Raw genomic sequence first — 26,486 nt, forward strand, 5'->3', positions numbered from 1 at the left:
ACATTTCCAAGGCACTGATGATTCTTTTGGAAAACTAAGCATTTCCTTTAAAGTGGTTTTGGACTCTTGCAGCAGCCTGTTTATGCTGTTATAGTGAAAGTCATGTCAGGTTTCCACCAGGCACCTTTATCTTCAGCTCAGCAAACTGAGCAAAATAACCATTTTGTGCATGAAATTACCCCTGGTCTGCATGCGAGTCTGGGCTGCTCAGCGTCCTCCGCAGTGATGATCTTCCCTTGGTCTGAAAATTGGGCCCTGCAAAAGGTAGACTTTCTTCCTGACAGGTTCTAGAAATGCTATCTCCTGGAAGAGAAAGAATTCAGAATTGGTCCCAAGTAAATTTAAGAACTGATTTTTTTCTTCATTTTATTTTTTAAATTTTAATTGCATTTTTTTATTAAATTTGCATCATCAGGTTTCAAGAATAGGTACACAGAATAGACAATGGTAGATTTTATGCTAGAAGAGGCCTTAGAGGTTGTCTAATCCTGCACCCTCATTTTATAGGTAAGGATTTAGGGTTCAGAAATGTTAAATGATTTGCCCCAGGTCATATAGGCATAGGCAAGCCTGGGATTTGAACTTAGGTAGACTGTTTCTTAACCTAGCATTCTTTTGCACTGAATCTATGCTTGAGGAGATTGAACAGGGATTCACAAAAAAGTTTTCAATTGGTACAAAACTCCTCCTTGGGAGGCAGCATGACCTTATGGCAGGGTCATTGATTTCAGGGACAAAGGACATGGATTTGAATATTAATTTTTTCATGTGTGACTTTGGGGAAGTCACCTCTATGGGCCTCAGTTTCTTTGTCAGTAAAATGAAATGAATAAAGTTGGATTTGATGGCCTGTGAGATTCCTTTTAATTCTATGTCTATGATGTTATGATATTCTAATAAAATTCTAATACATATACACACATATGTTTATATATACATATATACATTATATATGTATGTGTATATATACATATATATGTATGTATGTATATTGGTCCAACAAACATTTTAAAGTGCTTATTATTTTATAAGATTCTTTCACATAAGCCACCAAAGATAAAGCGTCTCTTCAGAGGAAATGTAGGAACACAGAAACCTATTAGGAACTGGAAGGAACCTCTTGGTTTTACAGCAGAGGAAACTGAGGTCAAAATCTTCACTGATTTGTCCACTTTCAGAATGTGCTAACTGGCCTAGTGAGTCATAGGATTTGGAGTTAGGAAAACCTGAGTTCAAATTTTACTTCAGATACTTACTGGAACTCTCAGCAAGTCACTTAAACTCTCCAGGCCAAAGTTTCCTTATCTATAAAATAGGAGTATTAATAGCACTTTCATTAGCAGGTTGTTGTGAGGACAGAATGGACAAATTTTAAAAGGCTCTCTATAAATACTAGCTACTGTTATCAGTTGACTCCCTTTTCTTCTCCTATAAAATACTATGAGAATCTCATACACTCCTCAAACATGCTACTCTTTCACTCTCAAATCTTATTGCAACATACAACCTGAATGTATTTGCACAATCCTCCTACTTCTTCTTTCACAGAACATCCAGTGGTGCTTCCAGGAAAGTCTTAGTAGCTGGTGCTACTAAGCATTCCCATGGGATTGAAAGCACCTGATTTCCCCTTTTCTCTCTTGGTTCCATTGGATCTTGGCAAGTGAGGTTGAAGATAAGGAAAGAGAAGAAGGAATCAGAGGACATAGGCCAAGGCATGGAGTGATGGGAAGCTAGTCCAGCTAGAGAAGCACACACAATAGCAACTCTGCCTCCTGGCATCTCTGGCATCCTGTAAGACAGTTAAAATCCTGCTTTCTGCACTCAAACTTTCCCACCTCTCCTTTCCTTCCTTCTGACATTACCTCGTATCTTTTCTAAACCTATCTTGTATTATCATAGTTGTTTATGTACTGTCTCCTCCATTAGAATGTGAAATCTTTGTGGGGAGGGACAGTGATTTTGCATTTTCTTGTATTCCCAGAGAGTGGTTCCAGTGCCCAGCACATAGAAAGAGATTTAATAAATGCATGTTGACTGACTGATGGACAAATGGGTTCTAGAATGGGACATGGGATACTTCACCTGCATTGTGAGATTTCACAACCAATTAGAAGGGTATAGATATCTTCCTTTGTAGAGGAAAGATCCATGAAGAAATCAAGGTAAATCCGAAAATGATCCGCTGTTTCTGCAAAAGCATAAAATTAGGTGAAACAACATTACAGGAAGGCAATTAGCTCTATAGGAATGATATCATAAATGGGCAATGGACCAAACCATGCTAATAGTAGGGTTTGGTTATAATGCATTGGTAATACTATTATTAAATGACATTGGAAGTCTGTGCAAAGATGTTTCTACAACATGGATCAAAGCATTCTTCGCACTGTGGAAGTCCTAGCTTAGGCCCCTTGAAAAAGCCCATAATGAACCCACACACATACACACACATGCACACACACACACACACACACACACATGCACACACACACTCACACACACACACACATACCCCAAAAAAATACCTTGCCCAGTCAAAGCACTCTACATTTTACAGACCACTTTCCTCCTAACAACACTATCAAAGAGGCAATGTGAGATTCACTATCCCCATTTTGCAGAGGAAAAAATACAAACTCATAGAAATTAAATGTATTGCCCATAGTCATATAGTTTGGAGGGATCAGCAGCAAGTTTTAAAATTAGTTCTCTAGATTCTTAAGTCTAACACACTAGCATTCTCATGCTTCATTCCTCACTGGTGCTTAATTCTCTCTTAGTCAATTTATATTTTTTTTTCCTTTCAGAAGATGGAAACTCCAGGAGGGGTTTCTCAAAGTGAACATTAAACATACCACTTTTTTCACCCCCTGTTAAATAAAATATGTGCTGTCAGCGTGTTAGTATAACCACATCGAAAAAGTTAACAAAAATCAGCTAAAATCTAATGAGTAATCAATTTAGGATTCCTTCTGTGAGAGAAATCTGAAACAAATAAAATAGCCCACTTTTGAAACTGGAATCAGAAGGAGAAAAAAAAGCCAATGTGTTTTTAAGATACTTCAAGAAGAGAGGGACACAAGTAACACAGAAGAAAAATGCCTTTGAAAATCCTCCTCTTCTGCAGGTATCTTCTTCAAAACCACATCTGACATGGATCTAATTTCCTTACTCAATAACTTCACCATTAAACAGTCACACATCACAAGCAACATGTTTATCATTTTAACATTCCTTCAAAGGATTGGGTTTAAATTATGGATGGTGAAAACACCATAGGTTCTGGTCTGTATGAGGGAGGGGGGAAAGGATCTATTAGTGTTCTGGAAAATGAATATTTAATACCATTTGAAAGATAGATTGCAAGTGTTGTTCTGATGTGTTAACTCTTTGAGATCATTCCAGAGCCTGGAGGGAAGAAACAATTCATTAGGCAGCTAAATGCACCTCTGAATGTCATAGAGGGGCCAGAACAAGTTGGGAAAAACTTGATTTGGTGATAAGGACTCAGTTTGATGCTGGAGGGACTGCAGGCAGATAGATTCACTGTGTTCTTAGTAAAGCTGTGAAGTGGTTCAACCCCACTTCTGTTTGATCTTGGACAAGTCTCAACCTCCCTAGGCAACAAGGTGTCTGAACTAGATGGCCTCAAAAGTTCTTTCCATCTCAGAGTCCCATGATGCTCTTAAAAATGATCTGGGGGGGCGAAGCAAGATGGCGGAGTAGAAAGACGCACATACACATAGCTCCGAACTCACAACCCATAGAACATCTACAAAAAAGTAACTCACGGTGAATTCTGCACCCAGAGGCCACAGAACATTGGAGAGAGGGAGATTTTTGTTCCAGAGAGACCTGCAAACCTCTTGCAAAAGGTCCTTCACGCCGCGGACTGGGCGCCGGGACTGGGAGCTGAGTACAGCCCTGCCGCGGCCGCAGCACCGAGAGGAAAAGATCCGAGCGGGCTTTGGGACGGACTCTCCAGCGGCCGTGCATGTCCCTCCACCCACAGGTGACAGGGGTCGGTGAGAGGGTCTCTTTGGCGGGTCGAGAGGGGAGTGGGCTGCCCCCATAACTCAGGCCCCCTTGGGAGGCAGCAGCGGAGGCGGGAGCAGACAAGGGCTCCCCAAGCAGGCAGGAGCCCAGATCCATTGTTGAAGGTCTCTGCATAAACCCCCTGAGGGAACTGAGCCCGTGAGGCGGCCCTGCCCCCACCTGAGCACCTGAACTTAATCACACACTGAATAGCAGCCCTGCCCCCACCAAAAGCCCTGAGGCTGGCAAGCAGCATTTGAATCTCAAACCTCAAGCACTGGCTGGGAGGATCTGGAGGCGAGGTGGGGGTGAGGAGAATATTCAGAAATCAAATCACTGGCTGGGAAAATGCCCAGAAAAGGGAAAAGAAATAAGACTATAGAACTTTCTTGGGGAACAGGCATTTCCTCCCTTCCTTTCTGATGAGGAAGAACAATGCTTACCATCAGGCAAAGACACAGAAGTCAAGGCTTCTATATCCCAGCCCACTCAATGGGCTCAGGCCATGGAAGAGCTCATAGAAAATCAAGTTAGAGAGGTGGAAGAAAAGCTGGGAAGAGAAATGAGAGACATGCAGTCAAAGCATGAACAGCAGATCAGCTCCCTGCTAAAGGAGACCCAAAAAAATGCTGAAGAAAATAACACCTTGAAAAATAGGCTAACTCAATTGGCAAAAGAGGTTCAAGAAGCCAATGAGGAGAAGAATGCTTTCAAAAGCAGAATTAGCTAGATGGAAAAGGAGATTCAAAAGCTCACTGAAGAAAATAATTCTTTCAAAATTAGAATGGAACAGATGGAGGCTAATGACTTTATGAGAAACCAAGAAATCACAAAACAAAACCAAAAGAATGAAAAAATGGAAGATAATGTGAAATATCTCATGGGAAAAACAACCGACCTGGAGAATAGATCCAGGAGAGACAATTTAAAAATTATGGGACTACCTGAAAGCCAGGATCAAAAAAAGAGCCTAGATATCATCTTTCATGAAATTATCAAGGAAAACTGCCCTGAGATTCTAGAACCAGAGGGCAAAATAAGTATTCAAGAAATCCACAGATCACCGCCTAAAAGAGATCCAAAAAGAGAAACTCCTAGGAACATTGTGGCCAAATTCCAGAGTTCCCAGGTCAAGGAGAAAATATTGCAAGCAGCTAGAAAGAAACAATTCAAGTATTGTGGAAATACAATCAGGATAACACAAGATCTAGCAGCTTCCACATTAAGGGATCGAAGGGCATGGAATAGGATATTCCAGAAGTCAAAGGAACTAGGACTAAAACCAAGAATCACCTACCCAGCAAAACTGAATATAATACTTCAGGGGAAAAATTGGTCTTTCAATGAAATAGAGGACTTTCAAGCATTCTTGATGAAAAGACCAGAGCTGAAAAGAAAATTAGACTTTCAAACACAAGAATGAAGAGAAGCATGAAAAGGCAAATAGCAAAGAGAAGTCATAAGGGACTTTACAAAAGTTAAACTGTTTACATTTCTATAGGGAAAGACAATATTTGTAACTCTTGAAACTATTCAGCATCTGGGTACAGGGTGGGATAACACATACACATGCACACGCACACGCACACACACATAGAGACAGAGTGCACAGAGTGAACTGAAGAGGAGGGGATCATATCTTCAAAAAAAAATGAAATCAAGCAGTGAGAGAGAAATATATTGGGAGGAGAAAGGGAGAAATGGAATGGGGCAAATTATCTCTCATAAAAGAGACAAGCAAAAGACTTTTTAGTGAAGGGAAAAAGAGGGGAGGTGAGAGAAAAACATGAAGTTTACTCTCATCACATTCCACTAAAGGAAGGAATAAAATGCACAGTCATTTTGGTATGAAAACCTATCTTACAATACAGGAAAGTGGGGGATAAGGGGATAAGTAGGGCGGGGGGGATGATGGAAGGGAGGGCATGGGGAGGAGGGAGCAATTTGAGGTCAGCACTCATGGGGAGGGTCAGGATCAAAAGAGAGAACAGAAGTAATGGGGGACAGGATAGGATGGAGGGAAATATAATTAGTTCTTACACAACACTACTATTATGGAAGTCATTTGCAAAACTACACAGATCTGGTCTATATTGAATTGCTTGCCTTCCAAAGGGAAGGGGTGGGGAGGGAGGGAGGGCAGATTGACAGACAGGGGCAATTAGAACTCTCGGTGTTTTGGGGTGGGGGGAGGGGACAAAAGGGGAAAAAATGTGGAACCCAAAATTTTGTGAAAATGAATGTTAAAAGTTAAATAAATTAATTTTAAAAATGATCTGGGATTATTGAAGGAAATTAACTAAATTTCTCATATTCTTTGACTTAGAGATCTCACTTCTAGGTATATATATTCCAAAGGGGACAAAGATAGCAGAGCAGGTTCCATATGTACCAAAAATATCCAAAGGTCACTCTTTGTGGTAGCAAAAACCTAGAAATTAAGTGACTATCCATTTTAGAGAATGTTAGCAATTGGCTAAACAAATTGTAATCTGTGAATGTAATGAAATTTTTTTTTCATTGCGAGAAATGATGGATATAATGAGTTAGAGAAACATGGGAAGACTTATAGGACCTGATGCAGAGGAAGGTGAGCTGAACCAGGAAAAGTACATGATTAGATAGGTAGGTAGGGTAGCTAGGTAATGCATTGAATAGAGTGCCGAGTCTGGAGTCAGGAAGGTTCATCTTCTGAGTTCAAATCTAGCCTCAGACACTTATCGGCTGTGTGATCTTTGGCAAGTTGCTTAACCCTTTTTTCTCATGTTCCTTATCTGCAAAATGATCTGCAGAAGGAAATGGCAAACTACTCTAATATCTCTGTCAAGAAAATCCCAAATGGGGTCACAAAGAGTTGGGCATGACTGATATGACTAAACAAAAATAACAGGGAGGTAGATAAGTGGCATTTACTAAGTTCCTACTCTGTGCCAGGCCCTGTGCTAAACACTGGATATAAATACAAACAAAAAGTAATACAACCCTTGCCCTCAAGAAGCTTATATTCTAACGGGACAGATAAGACACAAAATGGAGCTGAAAGGAGGGAATATAAAAGAAAGTAGCCAAGAGGTAGCCTGGTGATGAATTCCCAGAAAATCATAAGCACAGCCTTCCAAAATTGTTTCATGGGGATCCATCTTGTTACCTTGTCTCTCCAATTAAAACGTCACCTACTTAAGAGTAGGGGAGATGTTGATATATTTACCTTTTGCCTATTTTTCCATATGGTACCCAGCAGCTCTTAGGAGATACTCAACAAATTCTTACTGATTTTTATCTCATTGAATTGACCATCACTTGACTACAGTATGAGTAGAAACACCAGATAAAAAAGATTCCCACTTAAATGAAACCAAATGCCTTGTAATTAGAATAATGATCAATCTTATCTCCAAAAAAGAGATTAGCATACATTCTTCACTCCTTTTTTTGAAGAGGTAGGGACTATATATGAAGACTTGAGGATGACTTCCTTGACTCAGTTGCTGTATCACATAATGAATTGGAAATGACTATCATGTAAAAACAAAAAGCATCAATAAAACTTTCAAGGTAACCAGAAAACAACCCGCAGCTCTCTTCATTCTCTGTCTTCTAGACCCAGTCTTAGGGCTTCTATTTACACATCATAGTTATCTGTCTTCAAATAGTAAATTGGGGAGCAAGTATATCTTGAAAGATTCTGAACACCCACCATCCTCCCAAGATATCTTCACTACCTACTGGAAAATCCCATGATCAGAATCATTCCTCTGAATGCCTCTGCCATATTTAACATAAGGCCTGACTAGCAATGTGACCATTTTATTTGTAAATATATTAGAACCTCAAATCTCAAAGAAAGGTTGTTTTACCAAAGTCTTTCCCCTAGAGGTCAAAGCATCATTGGGGCTACCATGACCAAGAACATATTTGGTATTTTAGCAGTTTTTCCTGCCTTTTTCTGTTGCTTCTCTGACCCATCCTCCCCATCACTGCCTAAGTGGTCATCATAATTCACCAGTATAATAGTGCCTCCTTACAATAATTCAGTGGCTCCCCATTGCCCATTGAATAAGGTATAAATTCCTAGATGTTTAAGGACCTTAGAGGAAACCCAATTTAATTGCTTTATTTATACTCATATTTCAACTTTTCTGAACAAACAAAAATTCACCGGTCGGATCTCACTCTTCCTTCCCAAACATGGTTCTCAATGACTTAGGGCTAAATACATGGATAAAACAAATCCTCTAGGTGCAAAGGTTTACCACCATTTAAGAGATTCCAAAGAATATGCCCTTTCACTGAAAGAAATGGCCAAAGGAGAGTACTGACATTGTGAAAATTCTAGGACACTAGAAACTCCTTGAGGATAATGACTTTTAATTTTTGTCCTTAGATTTCCAGAATTAGTACAGTACTTGGTATATAATGGGTTATATAATGACTTAATAAATGTTTGCTGGGATGAATTGGAAATTGAAGGGATGTGCATTAATTAAGGAATGGCTGAACAAGTTGTGGCATATGATTGTGATGGAGTACTATGTGGCATAAGAAATTAGGAGCAGAAAAAACCTGGAAAGACTTACAAAGATGCAAAGTGAAATAAGCAGAAGCAAGAGAACATTGTACACAGTAACAGCAATATTTTGCAATGATCATCTGTGAATGACTTAGCTATTTTCAGCAACACAATGGTCTAAGATAATTCTAAAGGACATATGAAAATGCAGTCCTTCAGAGAAAGAACTGATGGAATACTAATGCATATTGAAGCAAGCATTTTTTTTATTTTTCTTGGGATTTTTTGTCTGTATTTTCTTTCACAACATGACTAGTATGAAAGTATATTTTGCATGTCTGCACATGTATAACTATGTCAAATTGTTTGCCTTCCCAATGAGAGGGGAGCGGAGGGAAGCGGGAAGAGAATTTAGGACTCAAATTTTTTTTAAAAAATGAATGTTAAAACTGTTTTTACATATAACTGGGGGGAAATAAAATATTAAATGAAAAAAAAAAGTTAGATTAAATTGAACTGAATTAAATGGTGTCCTGACTGGAATAAGGGTCTAGTTTCCCCAGGGACTACTTTTAAGGGATGACACATGTTTGAATGTGTGCGGTTATGTTGTTAATTGTATTTGTGTAGTTGGTCTGCTATTAATGAATCATTCTCAGTGTTTTGTGTTCATGTAAGTAGATAGGGTAGGACTGCATGCTCTCAATTGGCATTACTAGAATGAATTAGGTCACGGTAATAGGGAGATGACTTGCCTTCTGGGGAATGGACATCTCAGGATAGAATATTAAGGTCTAGCACAGGAGTTCTTGAACGTTTTTATGTCACAGACCCCTCTGGGGCTATGGTGAAGTCTATGGGCCCCTTCTCCATATAATGTTTGTAAATAACTGAAGGAAATCCTAAATATCAGTTTAAAGTGATTGAAAATAAAGTTGCCACTTTTCCCCCATTCAAGTTCGTGGACACCATGAAATCTAACCATAGATCCCTAGGGGATCCATGAAATTTATGTTAAGAATCCCTGGTCTAAAGATAGGCTTGGGTAGGGTGTCTCAGCAGGATGTCTTAGGCAGAGAGCTGCTGGAGGCACAAGGTACCTGGTTAGAGCAAGCCTTGAAAGGCTAGCCAAGGATTACACTGAGGGAAAACTTTTCCCTGATCCCAGATTTATCAGTGGCCAGCCTCCTGTATATAGGTCTGGAGATCACTATGAATCAGTAACTCCAACCCAGGGTATATGACCATGATCTCAGGTGTACCTATGTATGTGTATTTGATTTATAATGAGGTGTCTATTTCATGGTTCAGTATGAAAAATCAAACTATAAAAATCACAATTGCAGGTAATGAAAAGTGAAATAGGAAAGATGCAGGTCTGCTGATGACCAGTCTGCAAAACTTAGCATAGAAGAAATCACCAAGCCTGTATATGAATCTAAAATGAAGAAGTTCTTATTTTATTATGACTGTGATATAGCAACAGAGAGGGATGATGGGATTATTTTCACTGTAATCTACTAAATACTAAAAAAAACAGTAAAATGTCCCCAGCCCATTGTGTGGATACTCTATGAAGTCTACAGTAAGTCACTAACAAGAATTTCAGGGGGTGATCATGAGAGCTGTTCACATTTCTCAAATGCTCAAACCTTTAGGAAGCATTTTCCTCACAATGTTTCATGAGATGGGTGATACTACCACTTTATATATAAGGAAACTGAGGCCTGAGACAGCTGAATGATTTGCCCTGGTATTTGTATAGCACCTGAAGTTTGCACAGTCCTTGAATAGAATATTTATTCTACATTATATTAAATTATATTCATTAGTTCTCACAAACAATCTTTTCAAGTATGCACTGTAGGTTATCTCATTTTGCAGATGAAGAAATAGGATCAGAGAGGTTAAGTGACTTGCCATGGGTACCCAGTTTATAAGTGTCAAAGATAGGATTTGAACCTAGGCTGGCTCCAAGGGCAGCACCTTTTCAAGTAAACCATTCAAGTGTAGATGCTCAGAGTACCCACATGATTAAGCACATAGCTTCATCAAAGTAGAAAAATCTGTGCCTACGGTATGCCCAATACAGGCAAGCATGCATGTACATACAATCGAATTACCAAAAGTCAACAGAGGTCAACAGACTATGAAATCCAGGGTAATGAGTCCCTCTCTACTCAAGGTCCGCCTACTCCCACCCCTCTTCCCAGGCATGCCTTGAGAATTCCTGTCTCAGACTTTTTGCTCTTCCCCAGTCTGGAATCTCCTCCTCCTTTCACTGTTTGGATTCCTCTTTGTCTTCAAGACCCACATCTTACAGAAAGCCTTCTCTAACCTTCCCCAGACCCAGTGATTTCACCCTCCATGAGGATCCTAGAGCACTTCCCAAAGATGGCCTGCTATTGTTCCATGAACATATATGTCCTATCTTCCCTCAAGGGGTGTGAAGGGAAGTATCTCCTTGCTGTCCTGTCCTGTCCTGTCCTATCCCAAAACCTTAAACCTACTGCACTCTGAAACTGGGACTCCAATGGGCCACTGCCTAATGGCACCTCTCCCCTCCAAGCTTTAAAGTGATTATCAATAGTAACTGTTGCTATTTCCCACCCAGCCTGATATCTTTCTTTTTCTTGATCTCATTAAAGGGACAATGCCCTGGCTGCTTCTTAAATAGGCCTATTCAATGAATGGACATTGCCTCACCCTAAGTACTTGCAAAGACCTTGGCCTAAAGGGTCCAAGGTCTCCCAATGCATCCTGGGTCATCTCCAGTCATCCTGATGAATATCAGGTCACTGGATTTAGATGGCTCAGGAGGAGAAGTGAGGCTGGTGACCTGCACAGCCCTCCCTCACTCAAAACAAAGTCAAGTGCAAGTCATGTCATCATTTATCTGATAGCATGGTCTTCTGCGGCAATGAAGGATGCACACAATCCCACGCAATGCTTAGGACAGGGTTGTGTGCGGAACAGATGCTCAATAATCATTTCTTGACCAGTTGACCAAAATATCTCCATATCTAGTCTGTCAAAAGATGGCTATCACCCAGATGTATAAGTAATTCGTATGTTTTGGAATTCCTTTCTTCTTTTCTGAAATAATATTAATTCTAAATCTGTGGAAGATCAGAAATAAAACATCAGACTGAACTGCCCCCTCTCTTCTGTCCAGCTGTTTTCCTGGTGATGGGCTTATCTTCTTACCATCATCATCAAGAATCATTTTAAAGCACCTTCTTATGTGCCACACACTGTGCTACACAAAGCCAAAAATGAGACAAAAGAAGTCATAGTAATAATAGGAATAAAATTGATGGATGTGTTTAAAGTACCTGATTAAATAAATTAAGAATTTACACCAACAAAATAAAAACCTTTCAGACCAGAGTGAACAGTAGCAAAGGCCCAAAATAGGTTAATCCCACTGATCACAGGATCATCAATTCAAAACCAAAAGAGAACTTAGAGGCTTCTCATTTTACTGATGAGTAAATTGAGTCACAGAGCAGTGAAGTGGCTGGCCAAGACTCATCTAGCTGAAGACATCTGAATCAGGCTTTGAATCAAGGACTCAAAGTCCTGGCCCCAATGCCCTATATCGCACTGCCTCTGAACTCATTATGTATACCCTATAATGGTTTGTCTCTGGATAGAGGCTCTAAAGCCACTAAAGACATGAGAGTGGAATTGAAAGACCCTCCATGGGTGACATCCACATGAACTCAACCAACAATGTGTTCATAAAAAATATCAAAGAGATGGCTGAATCATGTGGATTTGTTAATAGAATGGGGAATTTTATGATAGGAATTCAAAATGGTGGTAACTGTATGTGCAAGCTAAAAAAATTTTGCCACCTACTGAATATCTAGAAAGTCATTGTCAGAAGGCCAGAATCATATATCAAGACCTTGCTATCCTTTGTAACTAACACACAACAAATGCAAAGATAGAATTCAAACTATTCTTAAGGAAGAATTCAGCATAAACTATACTCAAAGTGAAGTGTTGGCAGACGTAAATTTTTTATCGTTCAGCTGAAGGTAACATTGATCCTAAGCATTTAAGAACAACATTTTTTAAAGATGTCACCATCCTAAATATTCATAACCTCCAAATAGCATGGAATAAAATATTCCAAAAAATCACATAGGAACAAGGTGAAGGATACACCATCCTCCTCTTTCTATTTGCTACTGGAGTTATTTTTTTATATCTTTTATTTCTTTTCACATATATTTTTTTCTTTTTGCTTTTAAAAAGAAACATGCAAATTTAGAGAGGTCTCCATCCAGATGTTCATTTGGATGACTTATGTCCAACCTGTGGTTTTGCTTTAATCAGCCACAGTTGGTCACACTGTTCCTTGAATTTTGGTCCTCTTTGAGAATGAAGGACAGCAACCATTGGAGTTGTCCTGACAGTTCTCTCAATGAGCCTTCAGAGGATGAGACTACATGTACCAGTGCTACAGTTCGTGCGTGAAACTTTAAATATAAAAGAATGAGAACAGGTTAGGGACTTTTCCCAGGACTAATCCTAGGACAAGCAATTCTTTACTTATTTACTTACTTCTTTATTTGTTTGGTATTTATACAGCTCTTTAAGTTTGCAAAGTTCATGACATTCATTATCTTACAGAAGTCTCACTATAACCCTGTGTGATACATACTACAAACTTTATTATTTCCATTTTACAGGTGAGAAAACTGAGGGAGGTCCCAGCCCTCAGCAAGTGCTGGGTAGATGGTAAATACTTAATCAATGCTTGTTGACTATTAGTTGAATGACTTGCCCATCCTAGAGAATCAGAAGACTTGGGGTTAAATACTGATACCAATGCACCATCACTACCCTACCTCCTATGAGCCCTGCTCACCTCATGCTTGGGTTATTGCAATAGCCTGTTCATTGATTTCTATCCCTTGAGTCTCTCCCTCCTTGTGGCCACCTTCCACTCATCCATGGAAATGACCTTCCTAAAGCAGAGATCCGACCATTTCTCTACCCTAGTCAATAAATCCCAGTGTCTCCTTATTCCCTGCAGGGTCAAGTATAAAATCCTCTATTTGGCTTTTAAAAACCCTTCACAACTGAACCCTTTCCTATATTCCCATTCTACTCACTCCCCTCACATACTTGGGGATTCTATGACACTGAACTTCTTCCCATTTCTCACATATAACACTGCATCTTCCACCTCTGTGGCTTTGTCCTGGCTGTTCCCCTATCTGGAATTCTCACCTTCCTCTCCACCACCTCCTGGTTTCTCTGGTAATTTCAAGAGTGCTTGAATCTTACCTTCTGCAAGAAGCCCTTCCATGTCCCAGTACTTCTCTCCACTCCCACCTCCTATGAACCCCTGCCCTTTGAAACGACCTCTAATTTACTCTGCATGTATCTGACATCTACTTCTTTGTTTGACTTATCTCTCTTATTAAAATGTGAGCTCCTTGGATGCTAAAGCTGTTTTTGACTTTATTTCTATGTCTAGAGCTTAGCACAGCACCTCCCATGTAGTGTGCATTTAATAAAATGTTTATTGATAGACTGATTCTGAACCTCAGTTTCCCCCTCTGTATAATAAAGGGGGTTTTTCCAAACCCAATATCCTATGATTCCTACTCCAATTAAGTGAACTTTTTTTTTTGGTGATCATTATAGTGTCCTATATTCAGTTGTTTTTTCTTTAAAAACTCTACTTCTTTGGTTGGGAATCCAAGAACTACTGCAACTCATCATCATTTCAGGGTCCTGCTTGTCTTCATGAATTAAAGTGGCCTCTTTGGAGCCAGAACCAACCAACCAAATAAATAAATAAATAGCCCCAAAACAAACAATTAATAAACTGATTTTGGCCAAACTATGAAAAGGTTGTGATATCAGCCTCCGCAATGACTCCCAAACAAAATCACATCCTTTCAATGGTATTAACTTTTGCCTGTGGGAAAGAGTGGGGTCTGAAGGAACCGTTTTCCCCTGGGAGCAACAGTTGTTCTCCCTGTTCTTGTTGTGGGCCATCTAACAGAGAAGGGAACAGCCTCTTCTATGTTCCCTCCCAGGCAGTCTCTAAATATTCACATTCTTAAGATGCCATCTCCTTCCTTATTTTCTCAATTCTTTATTTGTTTATCCTCAAAAGCTCCTTTGTAGCTGCCCACACAGATCTGGGAAAATGTATAGCAGAGCCCTCCCTCCTTAGACCCTACAGTAGAATGCCAAAGCTTTCATTCTCCACCATTGGAAAATTTTCCTGTGAATAGATTCAGACCCCAGGGAGATGAGTAGCGGGGAGGAGAACAGGGAGAGGGGGAAGGAAGCATTCACTGTTTAAAGTCTGTAATAGTTCTTCAAGTGAATTGGATTCTAGCAAGCATAGACACCTCACAGGTTAAAGAGACATGAAACACAGATGTTTGACCAACCTCAGTGGAAGTTACTTCTTGAGGCCACTTAGCCACGAGGCAAGAGGTCAATGAAAAGAGATTCAGACCATGAGTCAGGATCTTGCTTCAAATCCTGACTTGTCCTGAACCAAGGGCAAAAGCTGTGTGACCAAGGGACAGTCACCTTCCTGGATCTCCATTTTCTTATCTATCTGTTATTATGAGGAAGGTTTTTTCAAACTCCATAGATTCTCAAATTTAGAGTCACAAGGGATCTTGAAGGTAATCTGATACAATCCCCTTTCTTTCCAGATAAAAAAAACTGGGACTCAGATAGGATGCAATTACCCTCTTTACAAATCATTCATTGCGTTTTGTCTGAATCTCTGCTTTGCTCCTATCTCACTCTTCCTAGTATCGCAACCATTGCTGCATTTCTCTCTCCCAATCCCCCATTATTAGATCTTAAGATCCTAGAGAGCAAGACTTGTATCTTTGTGCTCTTTGTATTTCAACCTCCTAGAACAGGGAGTTACGTAGGGTAGACTCTTAATTAATTACTCTGAAATGAACTGAAAGGAATCTTACCAAAAATTATTACAACTTTCTGCTGGATTGAAGGATGCATCAAACCTCCACTTTTATACTGTTGTATCTAATTTATTTGCCTCAATAATTCAAAACCTCCCCTTTATTCACTGAAATTCATAAAAATAAAAAACAGTCATTTTAGTATCTTCCATGCTTTTATGCATTATTTTAAGTAGTAGTATCTAGAACACAGGTTGCAGGGTGACTCAAAACTGTATTGGTCAAACCGAGGCTTTGTTTATGTCTGGATACATTTTAGGAAGGACCTTGGCAGAGTGGGAACCATTTAGAAGAGGCTAGTCAGAATTTTTAAAGGACTAGACATTATATGCCATGTAAAGATTTCAATGAAGGAGTAAGGAAATATATAGTTTGGAGACATGAAGAATTGGGGAGGAGGGGAGCACACACCATTGCTTATCTTTAAGTATTTATAATCTAGGGGGATTCAGTTTGTTCTTATATGGAGCCAGAGGAGAGAACTGGGAACAATGTCAGTGGGCTGAGGTGGAGGGTGGGAAGAGTTGCCAAATGGCAGATTTAGGCTCAATGTAAGGAAACACTAACTTCCTTCTCTAGCAATCAGAGCTGTCCAAATGGGAACCACTGTCCATGCATGAAGTCTTCCAACATAGACTAGATAATGATTAGCTGAAGAAGTTATAGAGAGGATTCTTGTTCAGTTATGGGCAGGATGATGTGGCTTCTGAGATCCTTTCTGACTCTGATATCCTATGATTGTGAGCACTGTCTGGGGTCAGTCAGCAAGCCGCTGCGGTACTCTTAGCACCCAGGGGTTCTTAAACTGTAGCCCAAGAGCTCACTTAAAAATACTATTAATAATATTTCAACATAATTGGTTATCTTTGTAATTCTATGTATTTAATTGTTCATATTGACCAACACTTCTGAAAAGGGGTCCGTGGGATTTTCTAGACCACCAAAGGGGTTCATAATACAAAAATGGTTAAGATCCTCTGCCTTAGGCAAAGGCGATCTGCTCCCTACCTCCCTTTCCATGGTCTCACTAATATAAAGTTCTAAAAGATGACACCCTGCAGTCAATTGCCATTTGTGAAATTTCTATTAATCCATAAGTAGTTTCAGTCACATAAAATGAGTGACTCTGGGATTTGGATATTCACAAGGAGAAAAGTTAGTTTTCTCATAATGCTTTACAGTTCATTGGATCCAAGATTTCTTTAGGGCTGGAAGGGATACGGCTGTGGTTGTTCAGCTGTTTCAGTTGTGTCTAACTCTGTGACAACATTTGAGATTTTCTTGGCAAAGATAGTGGGCTGGTTTGCCATTTCCTTCTCCAGATCATTTTGCAGATGAATAAACTGAGACAAGCAGGATTAAGCGACTTGCCCAGAGTCACACAGCTAGTGTGAGACCATTCTGAGATCAGATTTGAACTCATCTTCCTGACTCCAGGCCCAATACTCTATGTACTGTGCCATCTAGCTTCTCCCAGAAGGGATCTTGGTGGCAACCTAGAACAAGCCCTTCATTTTACAGATGACAAAAATGAATCCCAGGGAGGATGAGTGAATTGCTCAAATGGGCACCGATAGTATGTGCCAAAAGTGGAATTTGAATGACTCCAAATCCATCATGGTTTCTAATATACCATTCTGTGTCCTCTCTGAGAAAGTCACAATTCTTTGCCTCAGAATTAACAAAAAACTGCCAATAGCTCCATGCCCAAGACAACAGCAGTGGGGTTCTCATTAGGGATATATAACTGTCTGAGATTTCCAAAACCAGGGGGTGAAAGGTGGGTAATTCAAAAGGGTACTGGTGCCAAAATAGTCCAATCATTCACTGGGAGATGAAGTAACTAATTCCTGGTTCTGGGCCAGTATTAGGAAAAGTTTATTATCCATCTTGGGGTCATTAGTTACTGTCTCTCCTATGTCTGAAAAGTCATGTTTGCGCTTGACTAGGCTGTGTAAAGAGGAAAGCAGACCCATGGACTTTGACTGTAAAAAACAAAAGTATAGAACAGTTTTATGTGAGTGAAGCTTAACAGTCAAACAAAGTCACCAGGACAATGTCCACTTCCATTCTAAATAGTCTCTGACCACAGTACAAAAGACTGGAGAGGTCTATCAAAGGAATTAGCTCCCTGGCCTACGCTATCATCAAGGGACTGTCAGGCAGGCAAACAACGACACTATTTAATGGGCACAAACCATTATCAAGATGTTTTTTCAAATGAAATTCTTCTCCTGATAGATCAGTGGTCAAAGACATGAATAAACAGTTCCCAAAATAAGAAATTAAAACAATCAATAACCACGGGAAACAAGTTTCAAAATCATGAATTACCAAAGCGATATAATAATAAATATTCAACATTTAATCAGCAAATAATCATAACACCAATGTTTGCAATCCAACAAGTAAGCAAAGATTGAAGAACAATGTTGGAGGGGCTGTGGAAAGAGAGTCACTGTTGGTGGATCTGAGAATTGATTCTGTTGCTTTAGAAAACAATTTGTAATTATGGTCAGAAGACTTCCATAGCCTTCCAGATGGAAGCGTTGTTTTCTCTTCAAACCAGATGAGTATTAGGTTCTAACTTTACCAGCCCTCCCCTCCCACCTGTTTCCTCTGTGTAAATTCTTCCTTTCATACCCAATTTTATAATATAATTCCTCCCTTTTACCTTTTCTTACCCAGTTTTGTTTTTTAGAATCACCCATCATACACAACTCAGACCCAACCTTTCTTTCCAACTACCTTAGTAATGAGGACAATTTTAAAAAATACTGATAGCATATAATACAGTAAGTAAATACTTTGACCTTAATGAGTGCCTTATCATTAGCCTTTACTGTTTTCCTTATATTTCTTCTGGATCTTTTATATTTTGGTAGAAAATTTGCTAAACTATTTATACATTTTGATGCAGAGATTCTAGTAATAAGATTATACCCAGAGGTTACCAAAAGAAGGAAAAATCCATATCTACAGAAATATTCCTGAATATCTGTATTAGTCTTATTTTTAAAATAAAAAGATGAGAACATAATATGGACAATATTTCAGGAGCAGATGAACAAACTATGTTATATGAATGCAATGAAATATTTCTGGTCATAAAGAATGACAAATATGAAGAATTCAGAGAAAATATGAATGGCCTTATTAAGTGACAGTGAAAAGAGTGGAGCCAGAAGAACAATGCATACAGTGACTACAGTAATGGAAATAAAGACAATGCAGAAAGGCAACAAACCTCTGGCCAAATGAAATCTTAACACCATACTGGTGAATTTAAAGGGCGATTATGTCTCTGGGAATATCTAGGTATGAGGTTCTTAAGGCTAGGTTTTGATTCATTTGGGGGGTTGGTTTTGCATCATGGACCCTCTTGACAACAATATGGTGAAGTATATACATGTCTTTTTGGAGTATTGCTTTTAAATGCATAAAATAAGGATACAAGATTGCAAAAGAAAGAAATTCTATTGAAATACAATTACAAAAATTTTTTATTGTTGTTTTGTTGTTTTTGTCATGTCTGACTTATCATGACTCTTTTTGGGGTTTTCTTGGCAGAGATACTGAAGTGGTTAGCCATTTATTTCCTTCCCTAGTTCATTATACAGATGAGGAATTGAGGCAAACAGGGCTAAGTGACTTGCCCAGCGTCACACAGCTAGTAAATGTCTGAGACCAGATATGAACTCGTGAAGATATCTTCCTGATTCCAGATCCAGTGCTCTACCCACTGTACCACCAGTGAAAACATTCAAGTCAAATAAGCAAAAATAAAAGAAGTTGATGAACTACAGGGTAAGAATCCCTGACCTCGTTAGTTTAATGGGTAGAATGCTAGACTTAGAGCCAGAAAGGCCTAAGTTAAAATCTTGTCTCCGATACTTACTAGTTCTGGGACCCTGGCCAAGTCACCTCTGTGCTTCAACTTCCATATCAGAAAAAAAACTTAAAAATGAGATTTTTGCACAGTGCAAAGGGATGGGATATCATATAGTCAGTTCTATCAGTCAAACCAAGCACCTTCCCATGCACATATTCTTTACCAAGGAAGATCTTCATGGGATAATAAGGTTGGCTTCCAATTATTACATTCTGACTTGGAGAACTGGTTTGTCTTGAAGGAGCAGTACTGGTTGCTTCTAGGGGTTCAACCATGAGCTTTGTTTCCCTAATTTTGCCTGTGTTAATCATGTACTAATTAGCCTTTAATAACCAGCAACCAGGGAGCACACACCTGAGTCAATAAAGCAGCTTCATCCCTTGACTGATGAAGAAATTTAGATTAAGAAATTCAGATTAAGAACAGTCCACACAGCTAATTGGTGTGGGGCAGGGAGAATGGCACAATTAGCACTCAGAACCTCCTGGATGGAAACCTCCTTGAAGTCAACAGGCAACAAAGTCAGGTAATTAGCTTGCTGAGATTTCTTTTTCAGTCACCAACTTGGGTAGTATAATTATCAGGGGCTAGATCTGTTTCAACAGGAGCCAAGTTCTGCAAAGTTAAATGGATCCAATTAGCTCCCCCAGATCCTCCCCACCAATTTCTCCTTTTTGGGCCCATTGCACAATTTTAGAGTTCTGTGCCTTGGTTGGGTGTTGGGCAAGTTGGCTGTGTGTCTAATTTTCCTAGGTAAGGATCTGAGAGGTTGCTGGTGTTCATTAGGACGGAATGCCACCCTTCTCCATCTTTAGCCAACCTTCTCCAAAGTCTGAAGGAAGCATGGGTAGTAAAGAGAGAGTAACCCTCAAGGCAGGAGAGACCCGGATTGAAGGTTTTTGCCTCTCACAAGTCTGGTTGTGTGACTCTATGCCAGTCACTCAAGCTTTTAGCACTCTAGGAAACTCTCAGACTATAAAATTTTGGTTTTTTTTATTTCACTTTAATTTTTAATTAACAAGCATTTACTTCCTTTTTCACTCCTACTTTTTCCCCTTTACTGGAAAAAGAAAGAAAAGTAAAACTCTTGCATCAAATATACACATTCAAGATGATCAAATTTCCACATAAACTATGGACAAAAATATAAGGCCAACACTACAAGTCATATTAAATGTGCTGATCAGCATCTGTGGAGGGAGTGTCCTCACCTAGAAATACCTTATAAGGGAGAAATCACAGGCCCAGTCACTCTGAAAGGGAAAGTTTTAGACCTTCCCCCTCAGGCCACTTCAACTGGCATCATGCTTGGGAAACAAGGTCTTTCCTTGGGTTCCTAAGAGGTACTGAGAATGTTTGGTAATGAAGCGATAACAATGGTTGAAACCTAGTCTCTGATAGCCCCAGATTTTCCGAGTCATTTTGAGGCAGAACCATTCTACCTATCTCACTCTATCTCAACTCTTTCCTATCCAGTACAGGTCCTCTGCTTTCCCCTCTCCAGAGTCTTGCCCACAATATTCTCTAGATCTAGCCTCCCCTTCTCTATAATCTCCACATGTTCACCTCTTGGCCATCTCCGAAACCCTACTTCAAATGACACTTCCTTCATGAAACCTACTGAGTGATCTTTACTTTATCCGAAGTTATGACATTTGCTTTGGATCATGCTTATCTTCTCATAGTTTTAGTGGATAGAGTGCTGAAGCTGGAGTCAGAAAGACCTGAGTTCAAATCTGACCTTAGACACTTACTAGCTTTGAGATCTTGGGAAATCCCTTCACTTTTCTCTGCCTCAGTTTTCTCAATTTTAAAAAGGGGTTGGGGTAGCTAGGTGACACAGTGAATAGACCACCACTCCTGTAGTTGTCCGACCTCAGATACTTAATGTTGTGTGATTGTGGGCAAGTTTCTGGAAGCATTCCTGTCTGGTAGAATCTTCTAAAATTTGTGTTTCCTGACAGAACTTTTAAAAACCCAGAGTCATCTCTGGCTCCCTCCTGAATTAGAGAGGGTAAAAGAATTTATTCCTGACTATATTCTGCAAACATCTGTGGGTACGTTCAAAGAGTAACTAAAAACGCCTTACCACAAGGAAGGGAATCCCTCTGATCCCAAAGTTGAGGTTCCAGAGGAACCTCAGGAATATCCAAAGAAAAAGAGTGTCTCTACCTTTCCAGAGCTAATTACTTTAATGGGAGAAGATGACACATCAAAGGAAGATGAAAAGGGAAGGTGGAAAGGTTCCAGGTCTGGATGGCTTGATTGAAAAGTCCAGAGGTAGGGGTAGACAGGTGGCACAGTCCATAGAGCATTAACCCTGGGGTCAGGAGGATCTGAGTTCAAATCTGGCCTCAGATACTTACTAGTTGTGTGAATCTGGGCAAGTCAATGAACCCTTACTGCAGGAAGGAAGGAAGGAGGGAGGGAGGGAGGGAGGGAGGGAGGGAGGGAGGGAAGGAAGGAAGGAAGGAAGGAAGGAAGGAAGGAAGGAAGGAAGGAAGGAAGGAAGGAAGGAAGGAAGGAAGGAAGGAAGAAAGGAAGGAAAGACCCAGAGGACTAAATCTAGGTGGGAAATGAGAAGATAGTTGAGAGGAGGCCCTGGGAGGAGCTCTCCAGCTCAGGGAGAGGCTACAGGGGCAGAGGATACAGATAAGATTTGGTTAAGTCCTGGGAAGATGCAGGATGATAAGGTTCTGGCAGCCTTATAGCAAAGACCAGAGAAGGATAGCCCAGTGGTTATAGACATAGTGCACCATTATTTATAAAGAAATGCTAGGCACACCTCCCAGGCCCCACCCCCTCCTGCTTAAAACTGCCATTAGAAACTCATTCTTTTGTATCTTGAGCCCTCTCTCTTGTAAGAATCCTTAACACCCTACTTCCCAAAATTCTCACAGTGTGCAAAGCACTTTGTCAGACATAAAAAAGCATTGTTATAAAAATGTAGGACTTTTTGTGGCTGTTGTCATCACCAGAAACAAAAGTAATAAAGGAAATCCCAAGATGTGTTCTTAATCCCTGGTGCATCCAGAAGAGGCCAAGTATGCTTTGATTGTCTGCCCAATATCCTTTTCTACTAGTTAAAGGGTGTGCATAGCAGCCCAAAGAAAAAAATTTGCAACCCTGAAGAGTTTCTTCCACACTGGAAGGATACAACTTAATTGTCTACTACATAAAACAATAGGGCACCTAGGTTGAGCAGTTCAAATTTCCTGAGTTCAAATTTGGCCTCAGATACTAGCCATGTGACTCCATGCAAGTCACTTAACCCTGTTTGCTTCAGTTCCCATATCTATAAAATGAGCTGGAGAAGGAAATGGCTAACTACTCCAGGATCTTTGCCACACCCTAAAGGGGGTCATGAGGAATCCGACATGACTCAACAACAACATAGAACAATAGAATGTTGGCATTAGAAGAAACCTTAAAAAATAAAGCATAGAATGTTGGAGCTGGAGGGGACTCTAGAACATAGAACATTGCAGCGAGTGGGAAACAACCTTAGAATATAGAACACAAAGAATGAGCCCTGGAAGAGACAGTAGTATACAGAAAATAGAAATGAAAGACTGGAAGAGAGCTTCGAACACAGAATGTTAGAATCGGGAAGGACTTTAAAATATACAACATAGAGTGTAATTGAAAGGACTTTTAGAACCTAAAGACATAATCTTCAGAAACAGAACAAAATAAAACACAGACTCTGAGGTGAAGGTAATTTTAAAATATAGCATTTCAGATTAGAGAAGGATCAGAGAGATCAAGAATTCCTAACAAGCCATATTATAGATGGGAAAACTGAGCCCCAACAGGGAGAAGTGTTTTTGCTTAACTCACACAGGTGTCAAGTGGTAGAGACAAAATTAGAATTCAGATTATCTGACTCCAAATCCTTTCTAATATGCCATGTTGCCTTTGTAAGGATTTCAGAAATCACCTAACATACATAACTCCCTCACTTTATGGATGAGGAACAAAGATCCAGAGAAGAGATGTAACTTACCTGAGGCCAAAGAGATTTTTAATGGCATAGTTGAGCCTGGAACTTAAAACTCTTGCTTTCTTTCTTTAGTGGTCTTTCCCTACTCTGTACTGCCAGGATTACTAAGGGAAGAGATTAATTATGGGGTGAGGGTCAGCAGAACATTGTGATCCAGGCAGAACTCTGAATTGACTCTGAAGAAAATGCAGAAGGGGGAAAAGAAATGCTGCCTTTAAAATGCTTATTTGATTTTCAGGATAGCTTTTTGGGTGGTTTTGACATGAAAGATCTCTTTTCAATGTACTTTAGCCATTCAGTGGCTCCCTGAGACAAGTCAGGCCCTGTCAGAAGTTGGCAAGAAGAGGCAAACCAGAGGAGGCCTTCTCTGATGCCATTTGTGATCACAGTGGTCCAGAGTGGCCCAAACCCTGGACTATGGGAGAAAGACACCTAAGGCTCTGTCTTTGCTCTGTCTTTGTGGTTGGAGCAAAAGTTGCCAGGGAGTCTGTAGGAACTTGTCACTGCCCTACAACCACTAAGAAGGAAAGTTGACACATTGGAAGGGGGAGTAGGGAAGAAATGAAGAAATTCACCCTCTTTGGAAACAGAGAAGCAGGGTAACTCAAGGGTGAAAAGGAGGAGGAGAATTTGGGGCAGGTTGCAGCCAGGGCCTCCTTTCATCTGCTGACTGAGTTGAGCCTCCCCAGATCAGTCAGTCCTTGCCAAGCCAGCTTCTGTCTGCTGGTAAAGGCCTTTGAAGTTACCCACAAGTCCTTTTTCAGAGGAGCACACTGGGGAGCCCAAACCCCACTGTGGACCATTTCTGCCCTCCCAGTCCCGTATTACACAGCTAGGTGAGAGGATGAATCCTCTGTAAAGGCAGCAACACACCCACTCACCATCAGAATGCTGGCATGAGTGTAACTTCCACTTGAATGATTCTGCCCATTTTCCTAGAAGGAAATGAGAAGTGATTCAAAATGCTTTATGTCATTGAATTGTTGGATTTCAAGCTAGAAGGAATTTTAGAGGTCCTTGAGCCTCTCCCCTTTATTTTACAAATAAGGAAATAAAAGTTCAAAGACATGGGGAGATTTCTCAAATTCCCTCCCAGGATTTAAACCCAGACCCTCCAGCTTCTTCAAGTGCTTGAGAGCTCAGTTATTGTCTTTTGTTTTCCAAGAGGATCCATAACATCATGGGGTGATGTCCTGGCCCATTCCTCAATTGGATTTAAGTGAGATAGAGTTGTACCAAGTCTCAGCCTCACTCTCTTCCAGAGTCATCAAAGTCTAGTGGCAGGACAAAAGTCAAGATGATGCAGTAGATGACCTGGAGTCTTTGATATCTGACCAAGCTCTAAGCACTCCACAGTGCCTGCTTCAGCCCCTTCATGGCCATTAAAATGACCTATTAGGGTAAACAGAGTCAGAAGAGTAACTTAAATGATCAGGAAAAGAGGTGATGTTCTGGTCACAGACACAGACTTCAATATAGAGTATAGGGCATTGGATTTATAATCAAAGACTCCCAGATCTATTATTTATCACCCACTTGACCTGGAGCCAGTCACTTCACCTCTGTTTGCTCATCTAGAAAATAAGAGAACTGGACTAGATGATTTCTGAGGTCCATTAAAGCTCCAAAGTTTATGACCCAGTCTCTACATTTTCAGCCTCAAGGTACCTACAGTGCTATAGACCTCACCAGACTACACGTGGCTCTATGCCTAGTGACTAGAAAACTGTCAGTGCTGTCCATCCCTGAGGTTGTGCTCTCAAGCAAGTAAAGAAGTATTTCTTAAGCTCCTACTATGTTCAGGGCAGTGCACCAAGCACTCAGGATATAAAGAATGGCTTAAACAGTCCCTGCCTTCAAGGAGTTCACTATCTCATGAGGGAGATAACAGGTAAACAATTATATACAAAGAAGATCTATGCAGATAATCACAGAGAGAAGGCAGTAGCATTAAGGGGTATTGGGAAAGGCTTCTTGCCTCCTGAGATTTGAAGAAAGTCAGGGAAACCAGGAAACAGAGATAAAGAGAATTTCAGGCATGGGGAACAACACAGAGTTGGGAAATGGAGTGTCCTGTGCAAGGAAGAACAAAGAGACCACTATTGCAGAGTACATGAAAGGGAGCAAGGTCTAAGAACACTGGAAAGGGAGAGAGGGACCAGGTTATTGCAGGACTTTAAAAGTAGATACATACATACATATGATATATATGTATATGTATATGTATATTGCTGAATTGGGGGTGGCAGGGAAGGGGAAGCAAGGAAGGGTGATAAGATCTCTCTTAGCTCAGTGGAGGGTGGCCTTGACAGGGGAATTCAGTACAAATCACATTAGATCTTTTTTTATAAATTCCTCTACCCTGAACCATTATTGTAGAATCATAGATTTAGAGAAGAGTTTCTTAATATGGCAACTGCAGATCTCTAAAAAGAGATCCATGGATGGATTTCAGGAGGTCTCTGAACTTGAACAGGAAAAAAAAATACATACGTTTATTTTCACTAGCCTGTAGCTGAAATTTATCGTGTCCTCTGATTTTGGATTAGCAGTATTCTAAGAAGAGGTCACTAGGCTTCAGTGGACTGCCAAAGGAGTCCATGACACATTTTAAGAATTCATTATCTGGAGCTGGCCAGAGGTAATGTAGTCCAATCCTTTCATTTTATAGATGAGCAGATTGAGACCTAGTTAGGTTCAATGATTTGCCAAAGGTCATAGACGCATGGGAGGAAGGATTTGAACACTGCTCCTTGAACTCCAGAGCCCATGACCTTTATAGATTGCCTGAGATCTCAGTACAAATCACACTGGACTTTCAGACTTTTCCCCCCTCTACTCTGTTGGTGGTTAACAGAGCAGAGCAGGCTTCAGTTTGGCAAGACACTCACATGTCCCTTTGCTATCTTGTCAGGGTCATTTGCTAAGTGGAAAAAAAGATAAGAAATCAGAAGAACATATTAGAAGCATGCACAGATTCAGACCTTTTCAAAGAAGCTTCTGGTCAGCTTTGGACACTGGGGCCGAGACACTGACTTTCTAAGTATGCCTTCATTCCAGTTT

General features: G+C 40.2%; 1 long non-coding RNA gene across 1 annotated transcript; it reads right to left on the reverse strand.

Annotated features, from left to right (window-relative positions):
- On the reverse strand, positions 1-26,486 carry LOC140528259 (uncharacterized). The gene is made up of 5 exons (XR_011975128.1): positions 26,408-26,486; positions 24,305-24,358; positions 2,086-2,191; positions 1,257-1,305; positions 1-303 (listed from the first exon to the last, which is right to left on the reverse strand). It is a non-coding gene; the product is annotated as an uncharacterized lncRNA (long non-coding RNA).

This window comes from Notamacropus eugenii, chromosome 1 (genome assembly GCF_028372415.1).
Source record: "Notamacropus eugenii isolate mMacEug1 chromosome 1, mMacEug1.pri_v2, whole genome shotgun sequence".
Classification (NCBI taxonomy): Eukaryota; Metazoa; Chordata; class Mammalia; order Diprotodontia; family Macropodidae; genus Notamacropus; species Notamacropus eugenii.